We start from the raw sequence: 19,807 nt of genomic DNA, 5'->3' as shown, positions 1-19,807 counted from the left end.
TACTTTCTGTCATAGAAATCAAAGCCAAACGGAAAAGTTGCACAAAGGTTCTGTTGCTTGGTTTTGGGATTTAATAGTCTTAGCTGACTTTGAATAACGTTTTTGGTTGTGCCTTATTAAAAACAAAAAAACTTTTGAAATGTGTTAATATTGAGAAAATTTCACTTTCTGATTCTTTAAATTAGACCACACTTTCCTCAAGTCTGATATTGCTAACATGGAGCACTTTTCTACGTTTGCTTACAAATAGCTAACAGACTGAATACAAAATATGAATAAGCCAGAAACATATAGCTCCTAGACAAGCAATTTTTAAAAATCGCATTATGTATACTGAATGCCTAACTGACCTTTTCTGCTGTTTCTTAAATCTTTTAAAAATTCATCTAATTTCAAAGCCAGAGTATTAGCCCATTTATATGTAAATTGCCTTTAATTCATGCATTGATTTGAAAGACTAATCCAAAAGATCCTTTACCACAGGTGACCTTTTTGACACTGTACTTCTGGGAAGACTGTAAAGTGGTTTCTTACGACCTCACATCCACCTGTAGCATAACATATGCCTACTTCAGTCTGTATAAATCAGTCATAAGAGTGGTTTTCAACCAACACTGAATTTTTAATACTGTAACTGTCTTGGTTAATATTATAGTTAAAATAGCTCCTTTTTGAACTAATGACTTTTATGTTGGCATTCTTGCTTATTTTAGATGTTAAACACAATTAAGGTGTTTACTGATTATGCCCCTTGAATAACAAATAGTATAATCTTGCTGTCACATGATAGTCTCCTAGGACTGTAGGCTTCAACGAAGGTTAAATATTATTGTCCAGAACGTCATGCCTCTAGAAAAGCTGCTAAAACAAATGTGACGGTTAATTCTACTCTTTTCTGTAGGAAAGGGAAAGCTCGCTCTTTTTCCCAGGAGATTATACAAACTGGGCTTCTTATGTTTGATGGGTTCTAAATTTATATTTTTATCTGCTTACTCTCTCAAAAGCAGCTCTTGTGCTGCTGTGTACGTTCCACTGCGGAGAGTGAGGGATCACCCAGCCTGATGGACAGTCTCATTATTTACTTTTTCCTCACTGTGGCAGGTTATTAGTGAGAGGCTGCAAAATAATTGCTGAAGTACTGCAGTTTGTTTATCACTTAAGTATAATAGTTTAAAAAGAAGATATTTTGGTTTCTCTTTTCAAATAGACTTTCTTTTTTAAATTAAAGCTTCAGAAGAAACATTGTGCAAAGATCTAACCTTAAAGACTGTTGGCTCTGTACATGGTCATCTGTAAGACAACAAATAATCTGATATTCTCAAAATATTTTAGTTCTGATGTGATTACTTTTTGTGGACTAAGCAAAACCAGAATCTGCCTTTTAATCCACTTAAGCAGTGAAGTATACCAGGCATTGCATTTTTATATTATTATACAATAAGTGAAGACTGTCTGTGTTTTTCATATGAGAAAGCATTGAATACTTTACACTGCCGAGTTTTAATAAAGGAATGATGCTTTACGAAGTTACGTGCTTGTGCACTGAAAATCGTAAGAAGATGCATGAAGTTATAGTAATAGCAATTAAAAGAAAGGAGATGGTATGGCCTCCAGACTGGTCTGTCTATAACTATCACATCCATTTTCAATCCTATCAGGCTAAATTAGTATTAATGGTCTTGGTGGGAAGCCAGGTCTGTCCACTTACTTTTGGCCAAGGGATTTTTTCTTTCCAGAAGAATGAGTTCAAGATGGCATGAGAAGCAATGTTTTGTCAACTGTAAAATTTTAAGAAAACCACTTGCCCGCCACTGTTTGCAGGATAATATAAATTGTTGTAATGTTTGAAGACTTATTACAGGTTTAAATGCATAGAATAGTGCACACCAAGTTAATGGAATCCTGGATGATGATGATGATAAAACCGCACAGCAGAAATTGCTCTAAAAGGAGCATTTCCTGAAATAAATTCTAAATAGTTAAACTATCAACTTACAGCTAAAACAGTAGCTATTATTTTTATATATGCTTGGATTGTGGAGATTTCCTACCATTAATAAATTATATGTCGCTACTGGGTATAGATAGGCTTCTTTTGCTTCTAAAATATTGACTAAGCATTTAGTTGCAAGGAGTAAACAGTGTTATCTCTGCATATAAGGGTTAAATGAATTTTATTAAATAAGTAAGCATGCAGGAACACTGAAGAACATACTCAGCAAAACAAGAAATTATTGCTTGGATTAGACTTGGTAAATTTGTTGGTAAGGTTGAACAGAGTTATGTTCAAAATATGGAAAAAACATAATAGGAGGAGATCCTAATGGTCTGGCTTTGTACTGAAGGCCTGAATAAGAGCTGGACTGAACATCTGTAGCTGTGAAAGTCATCTGCATGAGGAAACCAGAAAAGAATATTCATTATTAGTCTTATTTGCTATGGCAGTAGAATTATGTGCCCAAAAATTAGAGATAATTGGGTAATTAAAGGAATAGGTGTAGGACAAGCCACCAAAAATCAACTGCACATGCTAACAATGTGGTGGTGTTTAACTGAGCCATGACCAAGAACTAATTAGATTGCTAATTTTGGAAGCTCCTCTGGGTTTGAAGATACTCTTCAAAAGCTTGAAATGGCAATATTAGATTTAGAAGGTAGTATCCATGTAAAGAATACTTTGAATTTGTTTCATTATTATCGTAACATGCTATGAAAGGAGATAAATGTTTTTATTTCTGGTCTTGCACTTGTGTAAGTATATGTACATATGTATGTATACAGGCTTGTTACCAGAGGAAAAAAATGCAAGAGTAGCAATATAAATAATGAATAGGACTAAGAGGGGGGAAAAGGAAAGCTTTGATTTGTGCTAGTATTTAAACACTATTCTTTATCTGTTTGCATTGGCTAGATAACAGTACACTAAATAAAGAGCTATTTTTACCTTCTGGTATGCATGTGGGAAAGATGCAGAGGAAAAGCAAAGACGGACATTCTTGTGAGTTTTTGAATAAGTGGAAAATATGCTCTGCTAGTAAGAGGGAAGAGTGAGAATACTTTTGCTTGTATTATCATTGCAGCTAAGAATCTGTCCCAGGGATTACACTGTTGCTGAAAGCTAAGTCCATTACCCTCCCTCCCCATCCCTGGACTGTAGGGTTTTTTATTTGATATGGAAAAGCTGAATTTTTGATTTTGGGTGTCAGTGCAGAAAAAACAGACATCACACGCAGCTTTATGTGCATATGAGCATGAGACTCAGTCTTTTCAAATAAAACAGCTGAAAACTCTAGGCCAACAGTCGTTGCACATATGACTTATTTCATGCATTTACTGGGCACTGAGCCTAAAAAAATTAGGAACTTCATTGATACCTTGTCTGTAATTGTTTGACTGGTATTTCTGTTTAAGTATAAAGGGGTGTTCCAGTATAAAGTGGAAGGTGAACCTGTACTATATATTAAATTAAATATCACTTTGAACTGATGTGAAATATTAGCAGGAGCTTTCAGTATCCATCATGTGAACTGGTTGCCTCCCCAGCTCAGCGGCTGCTGGAGAGCTCCCTTCAGCACGGTGAATACCAAACACGTCTCTGAGCAGAGCTGCTTTCTAGTAAAGCCTCTGCTGTGCAGGTAGCATTTAATGGGCTGGGACTTACGACTTTATGGAAGTCGATACACGAGAGATGAATTTATGTGCAAAACTGGGAGGATCAAGGAGATTGATAATGATACATTCACAGGTAACTGTCATGAGGGACAGGACTGTAATGCTGGGGATAAATGAAGATCTTGGCTCAGCAAGATAGCACTTCACTGAGTGACAGCAAAAATAAGATGATAGAAAAGATTTATATTGATCAAAAGAAATACTAGCCTTGGGCTAAAGGAACAAAGGGATTAACAGGAAGCGATGCAACTGGCACTCAGTGACTAAACTCTGGCAAGATTCAGTGGACACACCTTGGAAAACGAGTGGATTCACGTGTCGGGGTTTGATAGCTGAAGTATTCTTCTACTAGACATAAAAAGAAAAAGGGTATGTAAAGGGGCACGTGGAATAGTCCTCAGGTCCTCTTCAGTTTTTCTTAAACAGTCACATTACTGTAAAGGCACCCACTGATGTTACAGACTCGGGAAGGGCTGCATCGACTTTTCAGTGCTGTGGAGGCAGCTTTGCTCTGGGACTGCCGTGTACGTGGTGGGCGACGTGACTTACTGCCCACCAAGCGGATAACTGAACTTGCTTTCAAATGAGATGTTCCAGTTCACTAAGTTTAGTGCGCTGTGTTAGTGCACTCATTTTTTTTTTTTTTTTGAGTTGTGCATGATTGCAAGGAGAATTGGGGCCCTTTCCGAAGATAGATTCATGACTGCAGTGTCTACTGTAATTTCTACGCCGTGCGTTGCGCCTGATTACAACAGCAATACACGGATAAAGCAGGAAATGCATTTTTCCTTTGGAGGAAAGAAATCACACATCCTGCTGTGTCACCGAGGCTTTGAGCAGTGTCGTTTCTCAGCACGTATCAGCTGTTCAGTGAGAGGTTCACCGCTCTCTCTCCGGTCATCTGGTAAATGAAGTACCTTGTGCTCCCTGTGAGCTTCTGAAATGAAGGGCCTGAGACACTGTAAAGCTTTCTGCCTTGACCCCTCCTGCGTCTCAGAAGGGCAACAACAGTATAATAAAACAAATGGTAGGAAAGACAACGATTAGATAAGTTCAGGCTGGTTGTTTGTTGTTTCAGTTGTAGCTGAACAGCCCTTTCAGTGCTGTTGGAAAATGGAGCCTGAACCATGAGGGAGGGGAGCACAGGAATTTGGGGATGAGGAGAAGGTGGACAAATGTGTCTGAAGCAGTCTGGTGTGGCTGAATGGGTGCTCTGAAATGGTCCTCAGGTGGTGTAATTGGCAAATTCATGCAAAGTGAAATTGGTCTCTTAAACTTGTATTGCAATGTTATTTCTGTCCTCCTTCGGTATGTTTCTGGGATACTCTGGTTGATACAGAGGGCAACCGCACAGCAAGGCAATGCGCTTGGGCCCGCTCGCCTAGAGTTTAGCCTGGAATTTTCAAAGAGCCAAAGGAACCATCTCAGCTGTAATTCAGCGGGCTCTGAGCATTTAACTCGCCTGTTTTCTATATCCATTTTATAGCAGTAAATCACAGAATCACAGAATCACAGAATCGTTTAGGTTGGAAGGGACCTCTGGAGATCATCTAGTCCAACCTCCCTGCTCAAGCAGGGTCACCTAGAGCATATTGCCCAGGATCACATCCAGACGGGTTTGACGGGTTTGACGGGTTAAATGAATGAAACCACATCAAAATTGCCTGAAGAAACCCCCTCTAGCAGAGGGGAATTCTTTAGTGATATTCTTATTTTCTGTAGCGCTTTTGCTTGCATCTTGGGCACGAGGCAGTAGGAGAGTAAAACAGAGCTGTCTCTTAGCTCCTTGAGATACTGTCTTCTGTGAAAGCACCCTCCTTAGCCCTATACACAAAACCATTTGAGGTGAGAGTTGGTCTGATCGTTGTTGTTCAGACCCTAAGGCTTTCCGAACGTAGTCCAGAAATATGGCAGCAAAACTATTTCTTTTAGCTTTTGGTGAGCCAAATCTTTTAAAGCTGTTTTTTCCCATATGTTAACTGATATCTCCTTAGACATGATATAAATTCTAAAATGACTTTACTTCAGAAGGTTAAGTCTGTTTTTTATGGTAGTATGTAGCAACAAAATACCTTTTCAGTGAAATTCAATTATATTTAAAAGTGTAAACGCTTGACTATGAAAAGTTTGTCTTAAGAGAACAGTTTCATGCTTTGAAAATTTTTTTTGACAATTAGTCTCCCTTCACAGCATCTAAATTGAAAATGTTCTTGCATAATACTTTCTTCTTCCTACAGCTTTGTAGCTTCTAGGTTCTTCAATATTGATTTTGTTTTATCCTGTTCTTAATTTCTTCAGCATGTTCCTCTTCCTGTTCAAAAGGAATCATAGATCAGAACTAGGAATTTCAACAATCTTTTCCAGATCTTCTGTTAGAAAATGACTGATGTTCTGGTACTTCTGATCTTTGCTGTATGCAAGTATTCAGCAAAGAACTCATGAAAGGTTACCTCTTCCCAACGTACAGGCAATATCCTCAGGAGCTTTGTGTCTTGTGTTTCTTCTCACGCTTACATTTTGGTATTAGAGCAACTGCAGTATTTATATTTTTTATGAAGTTCAATTTGGAGCCTCTTTTTATTCTTCAGAAGCTTCCTTTTCGTGACAAGTGGCCCTGATTTTTGAGATGTTTACTATTTTTGGCTCTTGATGTGTTAGATAACCCAAGTATCACAGCATACTGGGAGAACACCATTTAGTCTTCTGTAAATAGCATTTCCTTGTGCAAATTGTTCAGAGCAAATTGTTTTGCTTGTCCAATTTGTCTTGTGTAATACGCAGTTAAACTGAAGTTTAAAGGTCATTTGCTCTTTCCATTTGCGGTCTATTTTATAGCTTAAGATACATTAACTTGCTTTGGGCTAATTTTTGGCTTGTGTAGAGCTTTAACCATGAGAGAGATCCATGCCTGATTCCCAAACTCAGTTTATTTTTTATATCTTTGTGGAAGAAAAAGCATCTGTTTTTTAGTAGTTTTTCCAGAACTTCCTGAAAATCTGTTAAAAGAGGATTGGTTAAAATTAAAGTATCTTAATTTAAGATCAAATCCTGTAATTGTGCATGTTCATGATGGATTTAAATGGTGAATGATACTTTGAGATGATGGACTTTGTTACTTTGTTACAACAAATACGTCTCTTGCTATAGGTTTTGGTACAGTGCTACGCATAATGCTATCTCTGTGTACATCTCAATTATATCATTAGACACATGGTTTTAAAAAGTTATAACAGTAATAGTAAAAACGTTTTAAAATCCTAGATGGGTATGTTTGTTTCCTATTCTGTTTCTTGAAGTTGGGAAAATGAGGTAATTGTATGTTGCACTTAACGGGAAGTTGTGGGACAGCTGAGCTGTTCCAACAACTTGTTGCCTGTGGCAAGGCTGCTGCTAGTCTCTCCTGACATATGCTGGACCCATCCCTGAGCCACTTCAACTTCTAAAGCTGCACAGTGTGCTCCCGGGGAGTCCGTGTGTTCTCACCACAGGGCTGGACGAGTGCCAGAGCGGATGCTGGGTGGGCAGGGGGCACGCACCTGGCAAGAGAGCGGACGTGAAAGAGGGGAGGAATTCAGGGGTGAGAAAAGGTACAGCTTCTTCCCCTTTGAGAACCAAACTCCTAACTTTCTTGGCCATCTTTTGTGATCTCACTCTTTAGACTTCCATGTAGCAATGAAATGCAGCCGTGCTTGTGCTGAAAGTATTGAAAAGGGCTTATTTTAGATTGAAAAGCCTGAGATGTTAACGTTTAAATAGGGAAATTGTTCAGTTTTTCAAAAAGCTAATTTTGAAAGATGTAAGTTGTAGGTCAATTTCATTTGACACTATCCCTTTAAGAAGAAACCTCTCATTTTTCTGACTAAAATTAATCATTGTTTCCTGCTATTTAAGCTGTTGCTGAGCAGATTAAATCATGTAATTTGACTTTTTTTAAACCCTTCTTTTTGCAAGGAGGGCAGTCTAAATGAATGGGTAGTTGAGGGGAGGGGAAGGGCTTGCTAGACTTCTCTATCAGGGTTATCTTGTATTCGTTTCATACTCCTCTCAATATCACAATGAAACTACTTCATTGTGTAATTTCCATGCATCTCCTTTTGCCTTTTTTTTTTTTTTTTTTTTGCAATTCTAATACCTGCTTTTTTAGAATTGCTTTTTGCAATTCTAATACCTGCTTGCTATTGTATTGCAAAAGAATCAAGGAACCAGTGTATTTGCATGAAGGACATTTTAAATTCTAATGTCAAGGGTCATTAATCATTTTTGTTATAGCTATAAAGCTCTATTTCTACATACAGGAGAGACTGTTGGGTAGGAATCCATTTTGGAAACAAATCTTTCAGACTAACCTTTCACTTCCTGTGAATTGCAAAATACAAATTAAAAAGACTGTCAAGTCAAAATAGTTTACCCGTATTTTAATTTTGTCTATCTGTTATCCATAATATCTCTTTTGATACCATATAATGTTTTTAACATTTTCCAAAATTTATATTTCTTCCATTTTAATAATCGTTCTTCCTTCAGACTTTTTTCCAGATTTCTAGTTGCAAATATTTCCTGGAAAATACCTTAAAAGCATTTTTAAAATTGAAAATGAGATGTATATTTGCTGATTTGAATTAGACCTTGTTTTTTTTCCTGATAGCAGAAATATTTGTTTTCGCATGAAATTAGTCATTACTTAGTTAATGGGTAACGAGCTACATGTATGAAAACTTGTCATTTACAATCATTACAGTATTATCAGTAATAACAGTAATATCACAGAGGTCAGTTTGTCAGTGGCATGAATGGTTATAGATTCTGATGTTCTGAGTAATCTTAAAGCTAATTAAATACAGCTTTGTTGTCCTTAAGGTGCAGGGTGACCTTAAAGGCATTCACTGTTGGCTGGAAGCAAGCGTTGTGGGTTCCTCCTACACGCTGCTGTTAAAGGTTAACGTGACTTTTAGTTCATGTATTTATCTGCCTGGTTAGCTGCTGGTGGCTGTGGCTTGTAGGTGAATGGATGGCAATTTCCTTGTTAACTGAGTTCTACTGATGCAACATGGTGTTTTGAGTGGAGAGCAAAATTTGAGTGCAATACTTGGTCCTTAGTAGCTGTCATGGGTTGAACCTGCCTGTTTATCACTGTGTCGAAACTGAGGAATGATGTGCACGGGGTCTGTCTTTGCAGAGCCATTGACTTGCTTCTGGGTAGGCTCGTTGATGCCTTGCAATTTGACTAAGTTCAGGGCCAAAAAAGGCATGTTCCTTTTTTACTACATGTTTTCATATATGTTTATATGTTAAATAAACATGTCCCCAAGGATAAATGGTTACGGGGGGAAAAAAATAAATGTAACTTTAAAACCAAAATCCAAACACCAAAAAAAAAGGAGGTTCGTACTTAATCTGAAGTGGAAGTGTTCAGTGTAAGTTAGGAGGCAGGAAATGTAGTAAGTAGCAATGAGTTAAGTATCTACTGTAGTGTAAGCTATCAAATGGAAAGTAATGTATTAAGCATTAGTTGACCTTAATTACTTGTGACAAATGCCAGTGCACTGTTTTTGAGACATGTTAACAATTAAGTGCTGACTACAAGATTACTAAACATAAGAGGCAGAAGGAAGTGATTTCATAAGTAAGCAATCACGTTTTTATTAAAAAAGTATATAATGCTCCCTGATGCTCCGTTAGAGATTGGATTAGCATCTCAGTATAGTGGAAAATTTTTGTGTTGTAAAGATTACAATATTAGGCCTTTTTCTTCATCTACAGATGATATATGACTATTTTATTTATCAGGTACATAAGTTCATCACAAAGACTGTAATGTACTTAGCTGTCATTTTGTCTCCATTGGAAATAAAGGTATTCTATGCCCAATGAACTTGACATTGTGGAGTATAAGAAATATTAGAATTAGAGTAAAAAAATGTTTATTTTTTAATTGTTGTGAAAGGTGAAACATGCAAATATTACTTTGCTTAAAATTAGGAGATAACATGAATGGATAACATGAAGAGGACTCTTAAAAGAAAATGCGTCTGCCTTCCTACAGTCTGAAGCATAGAGAATCTCTTCATCCTGATTATAGTTTTTTTCTTCCTTGCTGCTGATTGCAGAATTAGTTTCTTGAAGAGTAGAGGAATCATAAACTTTTCCTTTTATTTACTTCTCCAACATCTAGACTTCTATTCCCACCCATTCATGTTATCTGGGATGCAAATCTGGGATGCAAATTTAAGAATCCAGAATCAGACCTCAATATTTTTTATTACTAATTTGTGGGGAAAGTCTGAGAAGGGGACAATCTTAATGTGAATGTGCTGTAAATCAGGAGTTTATTGTTTTTTGCTCTAAGTATTTATTTGCTCTTTAATTGGAGAAGCCAGTATTTTGTAGGAATAGTTGGCAAAGCTTTGCTTCAACCTTTAGATTAGTGCACTTTATGGAGATACTGCAACCTGGTTGTTCCGGTGTACTGAAAAGTACAGAAAGCTGCTCTTCCCTTCTGTGTAGTTCTACTGTGTGGGAACTTTCTCACTTTAGAGTCACCAAGAATTCACTTAACCATCCTCATCCCCTTACAGCATTATTATTATTATTTTTTAGTTTCCCTCCCTAGTTTTCTCTTTGGGGAATTTCTTAGTCTCCTTGAAAATGGCTGCTCTCAGATCTTCTCTTCTCTTACAAACCAACTGTATGCACTCCTGTGGATCAGCTGATCTCTGCATGGTGATAATTAACCAGTTTAAATGACTAGTATGTTAATTAATAATAAGATATTCTAATACCACGCCTTTTATCTTTCTTAAGACAGGACCTGACCTGTGAAAGACGGGAGTATGGCTTAGGAGGATCAAAGAACTTGCTGTTCTTCTCAAATCTTTAACAAGAGTAAACCCACTAGCTAGTGCTAGTACTTGACATTTTTCTTTCTGAGCTAGAGGACTCTTAAAAGAAAATGCATCTGCCTTCCTACAGTCTGAAGCATAGAGAATCTCTTCATCCTGATTATAGTTTTTTTTCTTCCTTGCTGCTGATTGCAGAATTAGTTTCTTGAAGAGTAGAGGAATCATAAACTTTTCCCTTTATTTACTTCTCCAACATCTAGACTTTTCAGAATTTTCCTTTCTAGAGGATTCTTCAGAGCATCTCTGGAAAACCCTATCTACTGACTTTGATGTTCTTGCAGCAAGTGTGAGGTATATAATACTGCAGATAGAAATTTTTGAAAATGCAGTTTGGTGACTTGGGTTTTTTTTTTTTTTAAAGTCAGTAAAACTTAACATTACATCCCCTTTGGGAAAAAAAACTATTTTTTTTCCATTATTTTAATGGCCTTTGGATGATTGCTTTTCAAATCAATGGACTTCCATTCATTACCTAAAAGAACAAAAAATTCTATTTCTTCTTTTCTTTTTTCCTGTCCGAGAAGCGTTTTTTCCCCCTTACTGATGATCCTCATGTGGTTTTATATACATCCTATCCTCCTCGAGCAGTGTCCAGAGCATATCTCATAGTGCTGCCTAGGGAAATTTTATCAGCCTCAGAATAATATTAAGAGGAAGAATCAAGCAATTAATTTCTTTCAAGGTAAGATCAGCATATCTGACTAGATATTATATTAGCGTGTAACAAAATTTCAAAGTTAATTTAGACTGTGTGAGGTAAAGTCACTCTTTTTCAAATGCATGAGGAGAGATGATTAAATTCCAGATTCCAGTGTAAATTAGCTTCTAAACATAGAGGTTTGCAGCTTGGATTGAATCAAAGAGTGTTTTGGTGGTTCGGCATTAACTATTTGATGCTGATGGCTTTGTTCTGTTCATTTCTGGAAATTATATCTCACTGGGGTTGTCCAATTCACAATATATAATGGATTAATGGTTTGGAACTTTATCTATAATTCTTTAGCTTTATGTTTAAACAGTTCATAAACTCTGATATCCTTTTTTTCCCCCCTCCCTTCTTGAATTCATTAACAAAATACAATAAAGGAAAACTAAGCCTTTCTTCATGTTTATGTAGAAAAATGCATTGCTATGTCAATATTCTAAACCACTATAATTTAATAATCAAGGACTTCAGAGGGAAGGAAAAGTCAAGTCTTTTTGAGTCTATTAAGAGCAGCTAAAACGGACAGAAATTCATCAAATGCCTGATGGATAGGGTGATTGCCTTTTTAAGGCTTACAAAGCTAGTGTGTCTTTTCTTCTTGGGAACTGTGTAATATTTTTACCATGCGTATGACAGCTGCTTGAATGGAATATCGGGCAACCATTATTTTTTCTTTGAATTGCTTTCATAGCTTCTGTGGAACTAACTCTAATTCTAAAATATATTCTATGAAAGCATGATTGGAGTGTATTGGGCTGGACGCAGCTTGATCTGACCTTGCTTCCTGCCATTGGCTGTTGTCCTAGGAGATGTATCAAGCAGTGGTCCCATATCGTTCCCTAGGAATTCTGCTCACTTTCCAGTGTGGTGGTTTTGCTCTCTGTGGCCTCACTTCCATGAGTCCTTCCTTTGTCGTATTCCGCTCAGTTGGCTTGGATTATGTGAACCGTCCTACTCTGAGAGAGCATTGGCATATCTAGGACAGCACTGTGCCTGACAACAGCAATTTGAGATGTTGGTTAGGGAGAGAACCTCAACCTGGCCACTTTCTGTGGTTCACTCTTCTGGTCCTCCCCTAGCACCTGCAGTCATTATCTTCAATCTTGACCTTCTTTCCTTTGCCTAGCAGCTCTAGTTCTGGCTTTTTAAATAGCTAAGACAACTTCTAATGATTTTAAAAATTAGCTTTGCTAATTCTAACACATCTTCACTGTTCCCAGTTCTCATTTTGTTGATATGTTTTCTGAATTACAATATGTAACTTCTCTGCTGGTCAGTCCTTTTTGAACTTTATTTCATTATGTGCTCTTCTTACTTCCAGGGTGCTTGCTGAGATGATTTTGAGGCAGGTGGTTGTAATTCTGTGTGGTGTTTTTTTTTTTTCCCATGCTACTTTTGCAGACAATATTGCCATGGAGTAAAGTATAGCCACTAAACTAAAACGAAATGCATGCTTTTTTGGATATGTGTAAGTGAGAGCGAATGGCTGAATACTCAGATAGGAAGAACGGTAGGAGGAAAAATGGTAGGAAGAAATGCTTTGTTTAATTATTTTCCTTTAGGTGCCCCCAAAAGATTAGAATTTGTTTAACAGATTTTTTTTTTAACCTACCTTCCTGTGAAAGGTTTATTTTGTTAGTAGACGATCCACTATCTCAGGGATCTCATTAAACGTTTTGAAACACTTGACTCTGCTTCTGCTTGCCGTATTGCTTTCATTACTGTTCCTTACATTAAAAAAGGGAGGGTAGGACAGGGTAGACTGCTGTTATCTAATATATAAAATGGACAGGATTGTTTGTCAGTGGTAAAACTTTAGTAAGCTGGAGATAGCTGCTTCCACAGACAGGGGAGGTTCTTTCAGTATTCCAGTGTGGATGTGTGTACGTCTGGTTTGAGCTAAGGAGGCAAGGGGCCAGTTGTGGTTTCTCAGCGTTCCCAGAAGCATCAACTCTTGAAGGCAATAGCTTTTGCCTTGGTGATGCCAAGTATGAACTATTCAGTGGCTTCTCTAGTATCATTTCCGGAACGGAGAACTAAGACTTTGGCAAAGAATCCATATTGTTAAGAATTTTAGGAAAAACAAACTGGCCCTTCTCTTCTTGGTTCTAAATTTATAGTCATATATTTATCCAAATCCTCTACTCAAAGGTATTCTTCCCCCCCCCGGTTGAAATTCTAAACTGCCGGGAAGCAATCTGAATAATTGATACCTCTTATTCCTCATTGTTCATTGCTTTTGCATAAAGAAAAAAAATGTCTTTTATAGTTTGCTCTGCTGTGTACTAAACTGGCTTTAGGCACACAAAAATTAGCAGCCATAGGGACTACCATTTCTGAGGAGGTTTTTCTTTTTCTGGCTAGTGTGATGGACCTACATTTTTAATTAACAAGTCAACAAGCACTAGTGCGGTATTATTGCCAACTAAGAGGGCTTAGGTGAAATGTAATAAGGCAAATCCGTAACTTATGTAAAAACCATTTTAATGAGTTAAATTACTCCAGAGATTAATCTGTCTTGATATAAAATGAAAATGCTTAGAGAAACAATTGCTATTCCATTTCTCTGGGAAACGGTAGGAGAAACAATTGCTATTTCATCTCCCTGGGAAAACATAGCTGTTTTCTTTCTGAAATGTTTTAGTGGCAGTTAGGATTAGATGTAACAGACTTCCACACTGGGAGCTAGTGAATATTTGAGGTTTATAACCAGCACAAATTTGATGTCAGATGAAGTACAAAATAGGACATTGCAATTCCTCCTTTCAAATATATCAATGCTAACATTTATTCCAGATGTGTGTGTGTCTCAAAGACAAGGAATTAGTTTTACAGACCAGTTTGACCCATTTCCTCTGAGATGTACTGGAACCTTTTCAGTGAAGGCTTTGCAGACCGCTGTCACAATATTAATAAATTTTAATTTTCTTTGGCACAAAGAAAGCATAATGCTAGTAGGCTTTGTATTTTTATGTAAATACTAGGATAAAAGTGAAGCTGCATAGCCTTGAAGCAGGATAAGGAACAGGGAGTGTATCTGAATGCTGTCTCCAGCTTTGTCACTGTTATGACTTTTGCCATGTTGTTTATCCTTTTGTGCCTTGTTCAGTAAAAAAAGGATAATGATATCTGTTCAGTGTTGTAAAGTGCGTTCAAGATGAGAAACATTTAATAGTGTGGTGGCACTACTTTTTCTGAATACGTTACTGCCAAGCTTGAGTTTTGAAAATGACTTTACCCCTTTGGGAGAGGACGTTCTCAAGTCTGTATCCCCCACCCAGGGCGTACGGAACGATTGTGCTTTGGAAAATTTAATGAGAGCACGGTTTTGAAAAGTGCTGCTGCTACAAGAGGGGAGGGTCATCTGTCACTGTGCTACCACAGTAAATTAGCGGCTGGTGTAATTTTTTGGTAGCACTCTTGAATTTCAGTGGTAGGTTAAAGATTTTGAGGAGTTAATCTTTAATTACTTGGAGCCAGTCGGGCTAGAAAATCTTGGATTTAATTCATCCTATAGGACTTTTCTTTAAGGAGAAAATAAAGGAATTTGACACAACTGAAGGTAGCTGTTACTGGTTACTCTACTAGCTTTTGCCTCTGTCATTCTGCTTCCTTCCTATGCAGTCATAGAACCTTTTTGGTTTTGATGCCAAGTGGCATGTTCTAGAAGCTCACCTGCTTTAAATGATTGTCTGAACAGAGAAGTTTACAAAATGCGGGCATTAATTATTTATTGTCTGATGGATGTGTAATTTTGTAAGAGCTTTAAAAACGGTCAACTTAGCTTAATTAGATGGAGGAAACATGAGTCCAAATGCTTCATTTCGTTACACCAGCAGCACTGAAGAGAGGTAGTTATGGTTCCAGAGCATAACGCTTCCGTCAGGAAGAAGTCCTGCTCACGGACACGGAGATGTCCTTCCGTTTCATGGTGGCGTTTACTGAGGAGAAATGTTTTTACCCACAGAATGAAGAGAATTGATAGACGGCACTTATACACAGCAACTGTCAGTTCTAGTTTAATAGCAACATCTGAATAAATGGTAGATACTATGGAGAAAATATTAAAATGCTACTCCGTCTCTGTGGATCAAGAATGTGACCTTTTAAAGTAACATTGGGGAGTGATTTGGGATAAGGTAGCAAAACTCTGTGGGTGTTTGAGGTCTTCAAACCACTAAGATACTTTCTTCATTGACTTTTTTTTTCTCTCTCCCCCCCGCCGCCCTCCCGATTATTTAGGTAATATACTAGAGGAGAGTGAAATATAAGCATAACATATAATAATATTTAAAGTGTCTCTTGACAGGTGACTACTGCTGGTGTTAGGATACTTGTATAAAATGTTATACCTATCAATAACAGACTGACAAGAGTAAAAAAGACAGTCACTACAAAAGGATGTCTTTATTTTGTCTATATTAATTTTCAGGGAGGGGGAAAGTGGGGGGCAGGAAAGTGTGATGCAGTATTTTAGGATATTCCAGGAGTGGTAGAAATACAATCCAGGTAAGTGTGTAGATTTGATGATTACTTAAGATACCAGAATTTATGCACCGCTATTTAGATAGCATTCTTTGAATAGCCTTCTGTTTTATATTTCATGCTGCTAGCCTCAGTATTGTAACTTATTTTTTAACCAGTGGAGGACATTCAAAAGTTTCAGGTATACGAGGCCATGGACATCTTCAGAGCTATCCCTCTTAATTTGTTTTCTTTTTTAATTGTGAAAATGAACTTGTGGCAAACTACGAGACTTCTCCACGCTTGAGTGTTGCATGATATTTTTACTTGCGTTCAACACCAACAGGCAAAACTTATTAGAATCAAGAAATCAAAAAGATTAGAAAAAGCAGGAACTCATTCCTGAGCGTTTCTGTAGTACAGTTAGGGTTTCTTGTCTTTCCCCACTTTGATTTCATGGAATAATTAAGAAAAATGTATGTGCTCAAGCCTGATGCATTGGTAGCAAAAGGCACATGCACAGAAAGGAGAATGAGTCAGCTTAATATAGTGGAATTACAATGTTATCCTCATCATGCAATGAAAATGCTTGTTATGTCCAAGACATTACCAGTTCATTCTTGTTATGTGAACATGATGCAATTATCAGCGCAGCCTTCCCTGGCCTTCTTTCCAGAACATCTCAAGTTCATTATTCTGTGTTTAGATATTTAGAAACCGAATTGAGCAGTACCATTTCATTACAAAATATAATGATTGGAAAAAGGGCAAATGGTTGCATCCGGAATCTTGCTCATCAGTTAATTCTTTATGATAGTATGGTAGCAATTGCATATGCAAAGTGAAATACTAATTACATTCTGTATTTCTGTATAACAATGTAGTGATTTTGTCAGTGCTATTTAGCTGAATAATGCTCACAGCCCAAATTATGGTAGAGTAATAAAAATAATCTGTTTAACTTGCTAGTAATGAATCTACAAAATGGGTTGATATTAATATTTTCACAACAAGCGGTTCATTTAAAACATAATTTGAACAGTACCCTATGTAGCTGCTGTGTCTATTGATATCAGTTGTGATTTCTTGTGGAGGATTTTTCATAGTGGGATGCTGGGAGGCTGGTGTCCAATTACCTAGATTTTTGCCCTGAAACTTGCTTTCTTTGGGAGCTTGTACTCAGTGGTAGAGTGGTGGATGTTTGGCTTTTTTTTTTTTTTTTTCCCCCTCTAATGGATAAGTAGAGAGAAGGTGGAAAGGGAAGACAGGAGGTTGCATTTTTTCCACTCACCTAGAAGCATTGTTTCATCCAGTTTCTAGCTATAAAACAGATGAGGTCTGAAATATGGTAGTTTATCAAAGCTCATTTCTCTTGCGTCTCCTTAAGAAGAATTTTGCTGTCATAAAGGCATGCTGCCTGACAGTGCAGCAGTTCAGTAGTTTACTCATGTAGGCTGGTTTTTATGTCTGCTTTTGGGGGGGGGGGGGCAAAATGGAAATGGGCCCCCAAAATGTGAGCAGTAGGCAGACATAGTAAGAGGCTTAATTATCCAGTTACTGTGTGTTTATTTAAAAAAAAAAAAAAAAAAAAAAAAAAAGCTAGGTGGTGTTTAAATACACCTGCAAGACTTGCAACAAGAAGCTCCCTTCCCCAGTTTAAACATTGCCTTCATAATAATAAACCATGATAGAGAAGTGAGAATTATTCACTCATGCCCAAGGCTTTGTCCTGCCAATGCAGTTGAAATCAAATAATCAATATAATTGCCAGATGTTATTGTATTAGGAAAGAGTATTGCTGATTAGGTTTCCCTTGTGGACAAGGAAAATTTTTTTGTTAACCGTAGAAAAAACATTGAAGTTTTAAGCCTAGAGTTCAGATGTTGATTGTCTTTTGAAATTAAACAGTAAATCATCTCTTTGAAACATGCTTTTGTCTGCTTTTGAGCAGATGTTGCTTTCACCAAAACCTCAAAAATCCTGTTGTGATCTTGTTTTTATTAAACTTGCTGGCGTTCCACGTTGATGGTCGTCTTTGGTACAGAGAGAGTAACAAGGGAGTTTGCTTTTCATCTTTTATCCTGGGGGTTCAGTACCTTACTATTTTAACGCTACCTTGCATTGACAGTAAGCTGTTAACGGAAATACGGTTTGCTCAGGAGAAGCTGAGCACCTAAATCATCCATCTGCTTGCAACTGTCTGTCTTCATTGATAACTAAATATTAGATGCCTGAAGTTAGATGGCGTGTATATCTGGGCTACTTGCACTTCTCTCAAGCTTTGTATCTCTGAATTGAGCAGTCAAAGTCTGCATGCCTCTCACCTCCACCCGTTCTGGCGTCAAAGGGTATCATGTTATTCTTGTGTTCTGTGGCTGCTCCTAGGGACACAGGAATTTGACATCCATGATTGCTTAGCAGGCTTGATTAGATTTTCCTTGCTGTGATTCTCTTTTGATAGTTAAAGTGTATAGAAAATCCAACACAACCCTGGCAGTGAAAACAAGAGGTTGAAACTGCCCATCCAAAGTCAACATGTGTATGACCCTACTTGCTCACGTCACACGCTTGTTCACTTCTTGCCAGTGTTACGTCGCTAGATCTCGACTTCCCTTCCCAGCAGGAGGTTGCTACTGCTCTGGGAAGGTTGGGCAGAAAGTTGTGTTGGTTTGTACTGTGCCACTGCTCGCAGTTACAGGCCTTAGGCATTATTGGCCGAGGTTCCTGGGTGTCCCCTATCATTTGTCTCTGTGCTCTGTCTGATCCCTAGAATTTTCATCCAGGATCTTTCCTCAAGCCATGGTCATGACCTTCTTTCCCAACCCTTTTTCTTTCAGAGACCACTGCTGCTTTTGGGGAATGCTTCTTTTTGGCCTCCTCCTCTTTCCAGAATCTTGGTTTGACTATGTGCAGGAACACAGTGCGTCTTCAGCCTCCTAACTGGTGGTTTTGTCTAACGTGACTCTTAACTGGAGGATTCGGGACTTGCCATTTTTAGTCCAGGTCTTACCAAAATTTACAACCTGCCTGAGCCAGTTGTGGCTAGCTAATAGCAGGCTTCTGCTTGAGGGTTGAAGTTCAGTTTTGGACGTTCATCCCCACCCATACATCCAATTATCTGCTGTCTGGTAGTGTTCACAATGTAACTTATTTTTTCATCTGTAACAGTTTCATGTTTAAATTGGTAAATGGTAGCTTCTCAGATGAAGTTAGGCTTTGCTGTTGTTTTGTTATTTCTGCTTTTAGAAGTGTGCGTTTCCTTACGTTGCATGGCATGCCTACCTTCCAAACAGATTGGAGTGGAGGGCAAAATTATTTCATCGCACTTTCTAGTGGCTTCTATGGGTGAACGACGCAACATCCATGCGGTCCCATTTTGTGAAAGAGGCTTGGGGTGAGATGGGAACAGAGGGAGGTTTGTATGTCTTTAGCCCAAGATTGCAACAGCAAAAGCCCTACCCACTTAGTCCCTGGTTGCTTGTACAATATTAATTTTTCACCTTGCAAATAAGCTATTAATTTGTGTGTTTAAGAAAAAAGACTTTGGAAGTACTGTCTGAGCATAACATAGCATAGTTAACCTTATAGAAGAAAAATTAATACCAAGTATGTGTGACTACTTGGTATTCCAATGTGGTATTTCATTAACATCGTAAGGTTGTTTTGCAATTGGTTTCCTAGGGAATTTGAAGCTTATTGTTGAAAGACTCCTGGTCCAGTAGTTGCACTCTCTGGAGAGCTCAGAAACTGCTTCTTTTGAGAACCGATTCCTTTCAGGGTCCCTGTGGTTGGTCCCATGATAATTACTCACACAAGTCTTGCTTTTTCTTCAGTAGTTATCAAAGGCAGATTTGTCTAATTTACTTTTTTGAAGATTTGGCCTTGAAATAGAGATGGACAACTTGGAATTTAAGAGCTTTTTCAATTTCAACAGACTTGTCCAGTATTAGGCCATCCTTAACAAACAACTCTTTGAAATGTAAGTTTAAGATGAACACACCAGAAACTATTAATGTTAAACATTTATTAAGTGAAATATTCCAACATCTCAATAGGCCTTTTTTTT

General features: G+C 37.7%; 1 protein-coding gene across 50 annotated transcripts in view; it reads left to right on the top strand.

The window, feature by feature from the left end:
- FHIT (fragile histidine triad diadenosine triphosphatase) overlaps positions 1-19,807 on the top strand; it is a 620,374-nt gene that overhangs the window by 140,440 nt on the left and 460,127 nt on the right. The window contains exon 1 of one of the 50 annotated variants that reach the window (XM_068906927.1): positions 7,027-7,259. The exons of 48 other annotated variants lie outside the window; for them this stretch is intronic. The gene's annotated coding sequence lies outside the window, so the exon portion shown is untranslated. Of the gene's footprint in view, positions 1-7,026; positions 7,260-19,807 lie in introns of those variants that run through there. One more of the 50 variants, XM_068906959.1, reaches the window with a different exon arrangement.

Source organism: Struthio camelus, chromosome 14 (assembly GCF_040807025.1).
Source record: "Struthio camelus isolate bStrCam1 chromosome 14, bStrCam1.hap1, whole genome shotgun sequence".
NCBI lineage: Eukaryota > Metazoa > Chordata > Aves > Struthioniformes > Struthionidae > Struthio > Struthio camelus.
The sequence above is the reverse complement of the archived record's forward strand: the minus strand, read 5'-3'. Positions and strand labels throughout refer to the sequence as shown.